The sequence below is a fragment of the Phyllostomus discolor genome, chromosome 14 (assembly GCF_004126475.2).
Source record: "Phyllostomus discolor isolate MPI-MPIP mPhyDis1 chromosome 14, mPhyDis1.pri.v3, whole genome shotgun sequence".
NCBI lineage: Eukaryota > Metazoa > Chordata > Mammalia > Chiroptera > Phyllostomidae > Phyllostomus > Phyllostomus discolor.
Genome location: NC_040916.2, coordinates 47056224 through 47068354, shown reverse-complemented (window position 1 = coordinate 47068354; position 12131 = coordinate 47056224). Strand labels below are relative to the sequence as shown.

General features: G+C 42.1%; 2 pseudogenes; one reads left to right on the top strand and one right to left on the bottom strand.

Moving 5' to 3' along the window:
• Positions 1-393: 393 nt before the first annotated feature.
• On the bottom strand, positions 394-3243 carry LOC114489105 (annotated as a pseudogene).
• Positions 3244-4188: 945 nt separating this feature from the next.
• On the top strand, positions 4189-4359 carry LOC114489244 (annotated as a pseudogene).
• Positions 4360-12131: the final 7772 nt, after the last annotated feature.

The window sequence follows — 12131 nt, the reverse complement described above, 5'->3', positions numbered from 1 at the left end:
AGGGTGTGCAGTGACATGATTTAGGTTAATGAACTACTGATTACCTGCCAAGTGTGTGGGAAGTTGTTTTTCTTTCTTCCCACTTTTGCGCAAAAAATTTTTATGAATGATTCATCTCGTCTCATTACTCAGAGTACAAATTTGTGAGCTGATAACAAGAGGTTAAAACCCAGGGAGAACACATCCAACCCCACCCTTACCCCAATTTCTGGTGGATGGCTGTGTTCACTATCTTGACTGACATATATATGTATGTCACAACTGTCAAATTGTACATTTACATTTGTGCACTTTGCTGTATGTCACGTACCTCAGTAAAGCTGTTAAGAAAAAGGAAAAGAAGGATCTTATATGTAAAATATTTATGATCACATACTTTGGATATTTAATTTATATACATTTACTTTTGCATATATAAATTGGCCTAATTTATCTTTACAATCAAAGAGAAGGTTGTTTTGAAATAAAATAATGATTTTGGGAAAACAAAGGACAACTCAGGAGACAAAATACGAGAGCATCATTGTAGTATTCCCAGGCACACACCAGGATAAATTAGCCACACCCTCTCCTGGGAGAATGAAGAGGAGTTAGTCTTTGGTTAGTTGGGGTGAGAGTGTTTTGTTCTTTTTGTAAACTTTTTGTAATTCCTTATTTAGTTGGCTGACTCTCTCCCTGTCCCCTCCCTTTCACAGCCTGCAGGAAAAGATGGCTTTCTGCCAGGGAAGCCGGTTGCTGTGCTGATCCTAAGGTCCAGTTCTTTGTCTTCGTGTGCTGCAAAACTTGAGAGACCCAGTCCAGCTCACCAAATGGGTGGATCCAGGGCCTGGTTTCTCTGCCCCAGGATTCAGCAATGAACCAGACCCTCGCTGAGGCCAGTCCACTTTGAACTTTTCCAAAAAGGTTTTGGAAATTATTTCCAAAGGATTTAAATCATACCCAGTTCGGTCTCTGCCACTGCATTGCAGCTTTAGGGCTCTTATGCTAGACAATATGCATAAAACAGTGCCGGGGCTGTTTTTAATCCTAAAGCAACAAGGTCAGTTCTTTCTTTCTTTTTTATTTTGGCAGTTTTACAACTTAATTTTACAATCAGCAGTTAGTTCTCATCCACATTAGCTGTCTATAGATTTTTGAAAGTGGTGACAGGTATGTAGGTGACCACTATATAGAGCTTGTTTGGTGAATCTTTATCCTCATTTTATTTTCTGGGCAACCACACTTGGGCATGGTATGGGACACTGCTTATTGCTTTGGCCCAAACAGCTTTGTTGAGCCTGCTGTCAGTGCGCACATCTGGAGTTCCCATCTCCTTTGTGGCAAATTTCTGGATCTTTCTGAGTGCCTGAGGGTATACTTCTTGAAACCCACTCCATGAATTCACTTGTGAATGTGGATGGTGTACTCTCTGGTCACCTTGCTGATGGCAGAACAGTCTTTCTTCTTCTTGCCACCCTTCTATGTGGGATCCGTTACACCAGACCCAAGTTGGAAACAAAGAGCATGAGATACTTACTATGCACAAGGTTGGTTCTTGACCTTGACTTAAAATTTAGAAACACAAGAGACTAAAATCCCGAGGATGGTGGTAACAAATTAATATTTACTGTGTGGGTTGGAACTGGTCTGCTTAATAGAGCTCATTCATAAGTGGGGAGGGTAACAGTCAGCTACTTCCAGAACTAACAGGCCCTAGATTTTCCAAAAATCTCCGAAAGACTCTAGGGAAACAGAGCCAAGGGTGCCAGTAATTGCCTTCAGGCTTGGCTCAAAAGCCTCCTAAGAGTGACTTCGCTGACCACTCTTCATACCTAGTCACCATTGTGATGCCTTTTTAAAATTATCTTCATGACACTTATCAACATCCTATCAATTAATTTACCTGTTTATTTTCTGTCCCTCCTGCATCAAAATAGACTCTCCTCGGGTGCAGGATCTTACCTTCTGTGTTCACCACTGTATCACCACAGTAATGCAGATTAATGGTTTCCCAAAGATGGCCACCTCCTAATCTTAGGACTCCTGAATATGTTACCTCATGAGGTTTTTAGCAGATGTGATTAAGGATTGTAAGATGGGGAGAGTATACTAGATTATACGGGTGATCACAAGGGTCCTCATAAGAGAGAGGTAGTAGGATCAGAGTGGAGAAGGAGACGTGACAACAGAAGCAGTGGGCAGAAAGTGGGAGAGAACCATGGCTGATGTAGCTCAGTGGATTGAGTGCCAGCCTGCAAACCAAAGGGTCCCCAGTTCAATTCCCAGTCAGGACACATGCCTGGGTTGTAGGCCAGCTTTCCAGTGAGGGGCACATGATAGGCAACCACATATTGACGTTTCTTTCCCTCTCTTTTTCCCTCCCTTCCCCTCTCTCTAAAAAATAAATAAAATATTTTTTAAAAAGTGGGAGAGAAGTTTGAAAATGCTATGCTGCTGGCTTTAAAGATGGAAGAGGGGTCATGAGCCAAGGAATACAGACAGCTTCTAGAAGCTGGAAAAGGCCAAGAAGCAGATTTTGTCCTAGAACCTTTAGAAGAAACATAGTCCTACTGACAAATTAATTTTAGGATTTCTGACCTCCAGAACTGTAAGATGATAAATTTGTGTTGTTTTAAGCCACCAAATATATGGTAATTTGTTACAGTAGCCATAGAAAACTATTGGGTTGGCCAAAAAGCTCGTTTACTTTTTTCCATATGATGGCTCTAGTAGTGCTTAGATGTCTTTAACTTCATTTGAAACAATTTTGTTGGACTGTATTATGACAGCTGTCATATCAGCATGCATATTTAAAAACTTTTTCAAAATTGGTAAATTTTTGTGCAGCCATTTAAATATTTAAGATGGAAGAAGATACGCAACATTTTCAGCATATTATGCTTTATTATAAACACTTATAATGACACTTATCAACATCCTATCAATTAATTTACCTGTTTATTTTCTGTCCCTCCTGCATCAAAATAGACTCTCCTCGGGTGCAGGATCTTACCTTCTGTGTTCACCACTGTATTTCAAGAAAGGTAAAAATCCAACTGAAATGCAAAAAATTGTTTGTGCAGTTTATGAGGAAGGTGTTGTGACTGATCAAATGTGTCAAAAGTGCTTTGCAAAGTTTCTTGGTACTTTTGACATTTTGGCCAAATAATTCTTTGCTGTGGGGCTGTCTTATGCACTGGAAGATGTTTAGCAGCACCCCTGGCCTCTACCCATGAAAAGGCAATAGCGGGAGATAGCCGACATACTCAACATATCCAAATCAACAAAGTTATTGGCAAAAATGAAAAATGTGTCTTTTATTTTACAGAAAAAACTAAACAGGTTTTTTTGCCAACCCAGTAATACAAATGGTACATGGCACATAACAGATACTCAATAGACATTTGTTGCTTGACCAACTTTCTTACATGTAGGATCCAAGTTGATAATAACAATAATATTTTACAACTTTATAGTGTTATGCAATAACGAAATGTGCTCATATTCCTAATATCATTTTATTTTCACAATTATTAAAATTTTGTAGACAAGGAAACTAAAACTCAGTTGCCCAAAGTCCCTCAGCTTTTTAGGGGCAGAAACTAGTTTTAGAACCAATATTATTTTCTCCTTACTTTTGTGTAATATATAAACAACGCTACGTCAACTATAAAGGATGGGTTAAAAAACATTGGCCCTGACTGGTTTGGCTCAGTGGGTTGGGCATCATTCATGAACCTAAATGTCATCAATTCTATTCCCAGTTGGTCTGGGAATAGAATTTCCAGGCATGTGCCTGGATTGTGGGCCACTTTTCCTAGTTGGGGGTGTGCGAGAGACAACCTCCCCATGTGCAAGATGTTTCTCTTGCACGTGCATGGTTCTTTCCCTCTCTTCCTCCCTTCCCCCTCTCTAAAAATAAATAAATAAAATCTTTAAAAAAATTAATTCACCCCTTGCTGGCATAGCTCAGTGGATTGAACTTGGGCTGTGAACCAAAGTGTCCCAGGTTCGATTCCCAGCCAGGGTACATTCCTAGGTTGCAGGCCATAACCCCCAGCAACCGCACATTGATGTTTCTCTTCTCTCTCTCTCTCTCCCCCTTCCCTTCCTAAAAATAAATAAATAAAATCTTAATAAATAAATATAAATAAATAAAAAAATAAAAAATTAATTCACTTTTTGCCTCCTTGCATCCAAGAGAGTAACATGGGTCACCAGCAGCTCTACTGAAGCCATGCAAGAAAATGCAGCCAATATTCTCATTCTTGTCACATCTGCTCAAACCCGCATGGTCTGATCTGGAAATATGACCTCAATCTGTGCCACTAAGTTTTCCGTCAGTACACAAAGGATACAAGTTTCATTAAGTTGGACTAAGTGAACTTCCATGAACGTGTCATTCAAGAATCTGACTTACCGCAGAAACAGTGCTAGCTCTTTGTGCATAAATTTTTTAAAAAACTTCAGTTATAAGTGTCTTAATATAAATGCTATAGTCACATGATTATAGAAATTTTTTTAAATTTACTATTCTCAGCGGATTCACCTTCAAAATTTATGATTTATTTCCCCGATTATGTAAAAGTATTCATGCTGGAAAAAAATTTGGTTCGCAATCCTTTTACTCTAATGGATAAACAACTTTTATTATCTTATGTCTTCTTTCAGGTCTCATCTATATACGTTCACATTTAAAATATCTTTGTAATTGTAGTGTGTGTATATTTGTGTGTATAATTATATGTAGCTTTTATTTTTCTGTTTAACATTATGTTATTGCCTGGGTGTATCAGCTTGGGTCCTTCGGAAGGCAGGTGCTGAGACAAAATTAAGAAGTGTATTGGGGTTAATGCCTGTGAGAGAGAGAGAGAGAGCAGGATTGGACAAGGAGAGCCTCAAGTCACAATCAGCGCTAACAAAGTCTCATCCAAAGATTGCCAATTAGGGGTAATCATGTTGGGCAGAAATGGCCAGTTCTAGTGCCCAAATCATGCTCAGTCATTGGCTGCGGGCTGCCTGAGAAGAGTGTGGTCTCAACTTGAATAAATAGTGAATCCTGAAGGTGCTGTAGCTGGAAGCTGGAAGATCACTGCACTCTTGGCAGCTGAACAGAAGGTACTTTCTTGAGGAAATCCAAATGAGGAAACTCCATGGCTGTTACAATCTTCCCCTTGTGTTATGTGGATTCACTTCTTACCTACTTGGTAAGGGTTCCATGGAACTCTGTTTCTGAGGAGAAACTTGGATGAAGGAGGTTATTGGAAAAAAGCAGAGCACCCATTGCTGCAGTTGGTCCCAGGACGGCCACTGGTACTCATTTTTCCTTCCTCCACTCTAAATCCACCTCACCATCAGGCCATCACTTCTACTTCTCTGAGGCTTACCTGGCGGTGCAGCCCAAACCCTAAGTCCTCATGGGTCTGAGGCCCTTTCTCAGGACAGAGTGCTGCACTTGTCCATTCTTGGTCACAACCAGGCAAGGGAGTACCAAGGGGTGCCCAGGCGAATCACAAATTCCTCCCTATCCCAGCCGTGTAATACTGTAACAACAATCCTATTTCTTCTCTGATCAAGGTAAACTACCCCTGACGACATGGTCATTTTTTGGGGGGGGCCTGCTGTTCCCCATATAGAAGGAGTCCAAAGTGCCCAGTTGGCAGTCATGGCATGTCATTTAATGTGACCCTGCAGAAAGAGTATGCTCCTTTGGGCATTTGAAGTTCTAACCCTACTGAGCTCAGAGCTGCTGGAACAGGAAGCACAGAGTCCCCCAGAAGGTTGTTGAGAATGCTGGTATGTTGGCGCCATGGTCTGAGTGTGTCCCTCCAGAATTCATATGTTGAAATCCTAACGCCCAAGGTGATGATGTAAGAGGCGGGGCCTTGAGGTGATTAGGTCATGAGGGTGGAGTCCTCATGAATGGGATTAGTGTCCTTGTAAAAGAATCTCGAGAGATCCCTCCCTCCCCTCTGCCACCTGAGGACACAGAGAAAAGACAGCCATCTACGAACCAGGAAGCCCTTACCAAAGACCAGCTTTGCAGGCACCATGATCCTGACCTTCCCAGACTCTCGCACGGTGAGAAATAAATGTTTGTTGTTTAAAATCTACACAGTCAGTGGTGTTTAATTACAGCAGCATGAGCTAAAACAGTGGTGCTACTCCTTTCCCACTCCAGGCCACATTCAGAGCTGGCAGTCTGTTGTGTCACTTAGGGTATTGGCCAGAGCAGTGCTCCTAGTGAGGGAAGTATTGCCCTCACACCCAGGAGAGGTCTCCCTGGTACTGTGATTCCTTCTCTGTGGTAAGGACAGAAGATGCTGCAACTTGTCTTTTGCTTTGGAAGGGACGTTTTGGCATGTGTCTTAAACACTGGACTCCTAAACACTTTACTGATGTGGTAGCCCCCTGAAACTTTATTTGTAGGGATTTATCTTCCACACTCTGGAGCACATGTGTCTTACCAAGGCTTCTTACATGCTAACTACTCTTGCTCATCCTGACTGATCAGCATGATGTCATCAATGTAATGGATCAAAGGGATGTTCTGCAGGATGTCCAAACAGACCAGACTGCTTTTGACTAGATGAAGTGGACCCACTGTAAACTGGACTTTGACTAACACTCTATTTATTACTTGCCCACATTAGGTCCCACTCCAACAAGGGTATGATGATGATGCTTTGAGTCTGTAGGTATCAGTGTCAACTCTGATCCTGTGTTTAGCAGCCCTCAAAATGCCTAGGTGTTCTTTTGGCTTTTGGTTCAAAGGTGGCATAGGTGCAACTTCCTTTGGTCATCCTGATCCTAGTTTATTAGACACCAGCTGCCTCCACCATGAGGCCAAACTTCGACCCCAATAAGATCAACATCATATATCTGAGTTGCAGTTGGTGCCACATCTGCCCTGATGCCCAAGATGGGCTCTTTGGGCCTCTCTCCAAAAAAGCTTGGTGATGACATGGCCAAATAAAATGGTCATTGGAAGGGCCAGTGATGCTGACGATTCAGAATAGACAGGCCCCGACTAAGGTAGTGCTTTCTGCCTCCGGCCTGATCGTCAAAGCCCTCAAAGAACAGCCACAAGACAGAAAGAAGCAAAAAGAAACAAAAACCATTAAGCACAGTGGAATTATCACTTTTGATTAGATTGCCAAAATTGCCCAACAGATGTGGCACCAGTCTTTAGCTAGAGAACTCTCTGGAACCATCAAAGAGATCCTGGGGACTGCTCAGTCTGTGGGCTGCAATGATGATGACCACCACTCTCATGACATCATAGATGACATCAGCAGTGATGCAGCCCTGGCCGATGTGGCTCAGCTGGTTGGGGCATTGTCCCTTAAACTGAAAGGACACAGTTTTAATTCCTGGTCAGGGCACATGCCTGGGTTGCAGGTTTGGTCTGCAGTTGGGGTACTGTGAAAGGCAACTGATGTTGCCTTTCTCTCTCACATCAGTGTTTCTCTCTCTCTCTCTCCCTCCCTCCCACCCTTCCCCCCTCTCTAAAATGAATGAACATGTCCTTAGGTGAGGGTAAAAAAAATAATAATAAAATAAAATAAAATAAATTAATGTTTCTCTCTCACATTAGTGTTTCTCTCTCTCTCTCTCCCTCCCTCCCACTCTTTCCCCCTCTCTAAAATGAATGAACATGTCCTTAGGTGAGGGTAAAAAAAATAATAATAAAATAAAATAAAATAAATTAATGTTTCTCTCTCACATTAGTGTTTCTCTCTCTCTCTCTCCCTCCCTCCCACTCTTCCCCCCTCTCTAAAATGAATGAACATGTCCTTAGGTGAGGGTAAAAAAAATAAATAAATAAAATAAAATTAAATAAATAAATAAATAAATAAAAATAAACAGTGGTATAGTAGAATGCTCAGCTAGTTGAGAATTACAAAGGAAAATATTTCAATGAAAGGTCATTTGGCCCTGGCTGGTGTAGCTCAGTGGATTGAGTACCAGCCTGCGAACCAAAGGGTCCCCACTTCATTTCCCAGTCAGGGTACATGCCTAGATTGCAGGCCAGGTCCTTAGTTGGGGGCGCACTAGAGGCAACCACACATTGATGTTTCTTTCCCTCTCTTTCTCCCTCCTTTTCCCTCCCTCCTTATTTATTTATTAAAAATAAATAAAATCTTTAAGAAAAAAAGTCATGTGATTACCAAAACAAACAAACAAACAAACAAACAAACACTACACTAAATCAATGCCCGTGTGTTCTCCTCATCTATTGATGTTTACCTGAGTAAATATAAGTCCCTTTCTGGAAGAACTGGGGGATCATTACAGTGTATACTTACCATGGTATTGCCAGTTTTGGACATCAGGTCACCTCTTTTTTAAAATCTATTTTTAGAGAGGGGAAAAGAGGTAAAGAGAGAGGGAGAGAAACATCAGTGTGGGAGAGAAGCAGCAATGAGAGAGACATATCTATTGGTTGCCTCTTGTAGGTAACCTAGCCATGTACACTGACCAAGAATCAAATTGGGGACCTTTTGCTTTGCAGGACGCTGCCCAATCAACTGAGCCACACCAGACAAGGCCTGGCCACCTCTTTAACCAATGAAGTTTGGGTATAAAAACTGACTTAGGTTGAGGGACTGACTCATGACAAGGGATCATTTTTTACTAGGTTCCCACCCATATATCTATGCTTTCTTTCAATCACATATATTCAGCAATACCCTGTTCTTTGTTGTTGTTTGGTTTATTAATTTCTATTGTTTTAGCAATACACTTGTTTTGACTACACATCTATTTTGCCCTAAGGGATTCCATGTTGCATTAACCATCTATATAATTCTTTGCGGCAAGCTCTCAGAGCTGCCCCTCTGACCTTGCCAGTTATTATAATTGTCACCCCCAGGCTTCTGGCAGTTAAGTGCTGACACTCGGCCTTTATTGCTTTGGGCCCCCATTTTCCCTGTTGCTGTAAAAGAACCAAACTATGGCAGCATCTCCTCTTGTTATCTCTGGCTTGCAGGAAAAAGCTGCTCAGTGAGGTTGGCACTCCTCTAACTAGCCCATTCCTGATGACCTTGGTAAGTGTGGTTCCTGCACCTGTAGCACAGCCTTTGGTAGGGCCTCTGGCCTCTTATAATTACTTTAGTTTGCCCATGTCACTGAGCCATTTAATCCTTCCCCCAATTGCTGTGGCAATTCAGGCTGTTGAACTTCACTCAGTAAAGGTTATCATTTCCTCCATATTTCTAGGAGCCATTGGGGCAGGTCCTTACCAGGAAGTTAAATCCTATTCCAAGAGAGTGAGCCCCAGTCAATAAACTCTCCCTTATTCAGTCTTGTATTTCAGCCCCTTGATTAAGCACCATCAAAATCCAATCCACAGGCATTCCCCAGCCCTTACCGGTACATGTTGGTTAGTTCTTGCAGGTACTTTGGGCCCCTCATCAGGACCAGCATATTTTCTCTGGACTATGTTGTAACTTGATCCGAATTAAGATCCTGGCAGTCAGGACAGGAGGCAGAGGCAAACTCTGAGGGGAAGAGACTCCTGCAGTGTCTTTCCACATGGAGGGAGTGCTAGCTCTTAATAGGGAGGGATGGGCCTCCTCTTAAGGTCTGAGGGTACAGAGGAATGTAGGGAGCCAAAATCTTTGGGGGTTCCACCTAGATCTCCATTCCATATAGCAGGGTCTTGAGTTTTCCAAACCTGAAGCCTTGATCTTGGTTACAGATCTGCCTCCTGGAACTCTCTTAAATCCTAAATTTGACCTCCAGACATTTTTGTTCTCCCACTGCTATAGATAAATGCCTCTTTGTAATCCATAAAAGGCTCTCTGGCCTTCACAGTTAATTCTTAATGTTTGGTAACTGCTCTCGCTTTTTCATTATCTCTTGGCAGTGTTCAAGACAACTTAATAACAGCCAACCAATTCTGTTGTCCCTATATTCACTGCTCCCTCTCTGCCTACCTAATATGCTTGAAGTACTGCACCATAGGAACATTGTCCCACTTCACCATCAGTGAAAGTTTTAGCAAGTGGGTCCCCATTTTGTCCCAGAGACTATCTGTGGCCCACATTCTTACACAGGAGAGGTTCTTATTACAAGCCAGGTAGGGAGTAATGCATATTCCAAACCTCAACTTACTGCCTGCTTTTTCAGACCACTCCTGAGTCCATTCAGGTGGTCTGGGAAGCAGGTGCTGACAAGAAATTAGGAGTGCAAGCAGTTCATGGGGTGGTAGTGCCTGTGAAAGATAAAGGGGAAAGGAGGAGGACTGGGTAGAGAAAGCCTTCAGATAGTGATGCAGATTTGATACCTGTGAAAGGAAAGGATGTAAGTAGCTGAATTGGACAAGGAAAACCTCAAGCCATGAAGCCCATCCTTCCAAGTTGCGGTCAACCTAATAGAAAGCTCCAGAGCAGAGTATTCTGTAAAGGAGTCCAACAGAGGGCAGAAATGGCCCAGCCCTAAAACCCATCCTGTGCCTAATCACAGGCTAAGGGCCACTCAGGTAGGGTGAGGTCTTAACTCTGACACTGTAATGGATCCCAGAGTGATATAGCTGGAGACTGATCGCTAACTGCACTTTGGCAGTTGAATGGCAGATTCTTTCTTAAAGGAGATCTGAGCTGCACATCTCCGTGGCTGCCGTATCAGGTATTTTGTCTTCAAGTCCAGTACTATGTCCATATATCATTTTGCTTCTGTATTTGAGACATTACTTTGAAAAAAATTCAGATAAAGAAGCTGAGGAAATCAGGCAATTAGTGGGAGTCTGCTGAAACACTTTGTCACAGTGGCCTGTGGGAGAATGTGGGGCTTTGGGAATGTGTGTTTAAGCTTAAGCTGCCAAGCTTCTGTCTCCTTCACTGATGAGGAAAGGAAAGTAAGAGGCGAGGTGGAATCAGCTGTTGTTTGGGTGTATAGAGGAAGGCTGGCTCTCTCCTCAGTGCGGCATTTTAACAACTCACAGGGAAAAAGTACGTGGAAAGAATCTGTTCCTTTTGGTTTCCATTGGAATTGGAAATATGTAGCCTTCTTGCTCTTTTTTTTTTCCCCGTTTTCTTTTAAAGGATACTCCCATTTTGCAATGTATACTGCAGACTCTGAACATACTGGAATTTAGTTCCTCACAGCATTAGAGGTGGGGCAGCTGAGATGGTAAAGGAGTTAGAGGCTGTGTGGAGACTTGAGGAGCTTGGGGATGAGTCCTTTCCTTATCAGAAAGTGACTCATTAGGCTAAAAAGGTTGCCTGGAATTCTTTGTCCCAGCCACCAGTTGTGTATCACATTTGGTTATACTTATTCATGTTCCCAGCTAATGCTAAAAAGGAAGACAGAACATGACTGTCTCCCCTCCGCCCCAGAAGTCCAAAGGAAACAATATAATTATGAAATCTGGGACCAACTTCTTAATTTCTCAAGAAAAAAACTGAATCCCAGAGATTTTAGGAAACTTGGTTAGAATTGCAGCTTTCCCAAAAATAAAATTAGAATGTCTCTTACCCCCAACTCAGTGTTCCACATCAGTGGCTTGCACTCAAGGAATCTCTGTGACTCTACCTCCCTAGTCAGACTGAGGAAAGAGTGGAGGATGACGGTCAAAAAAAATAAAATATCTTTTGGGGACTCTTGGAGATTCTGAACCCAGAATCAAGTGCGTATACAAAGTATGTCAAATGAGAATATAAAGTGAGTATTTCTTATTATCTTCCCTAACAACACCCATAGTAGAAATTTTAGTCAACAAAGAAAAGCCTCAATTGATAGTATAATTACATATTATTGCTGTTGAAGAGTAAGGTATCTATAAACAAAGCTTGAGAAAGCAATGATGAGTGATATGCTAAGGACATCAGGGTGGATGGTCCCTTTCGTTTCCCTCCCTTTGCCAACACCTCGTCATTGTATTTATCATATTAACCTAGATTAACCTTTTGAAGTACTGCCACCTTCTTGCTCAAAAACCTTCAATGGCTCTCCATTACCTCCCAATGAAGCCCACATTTCTTATCCTGACATTCAAGGCCTTATGTAATCTATCCCAGAGTCTACCTTTCCAGACTTACTTTCCATTACTCCTCTGTCCTTTTGCTCAGCTTGTAAGCGCTCCTTCTAGTTCCCACAACAGACCTCGTCCCAAGAACCTCTGCATGTTTTCTTGACTTCATTCTTCT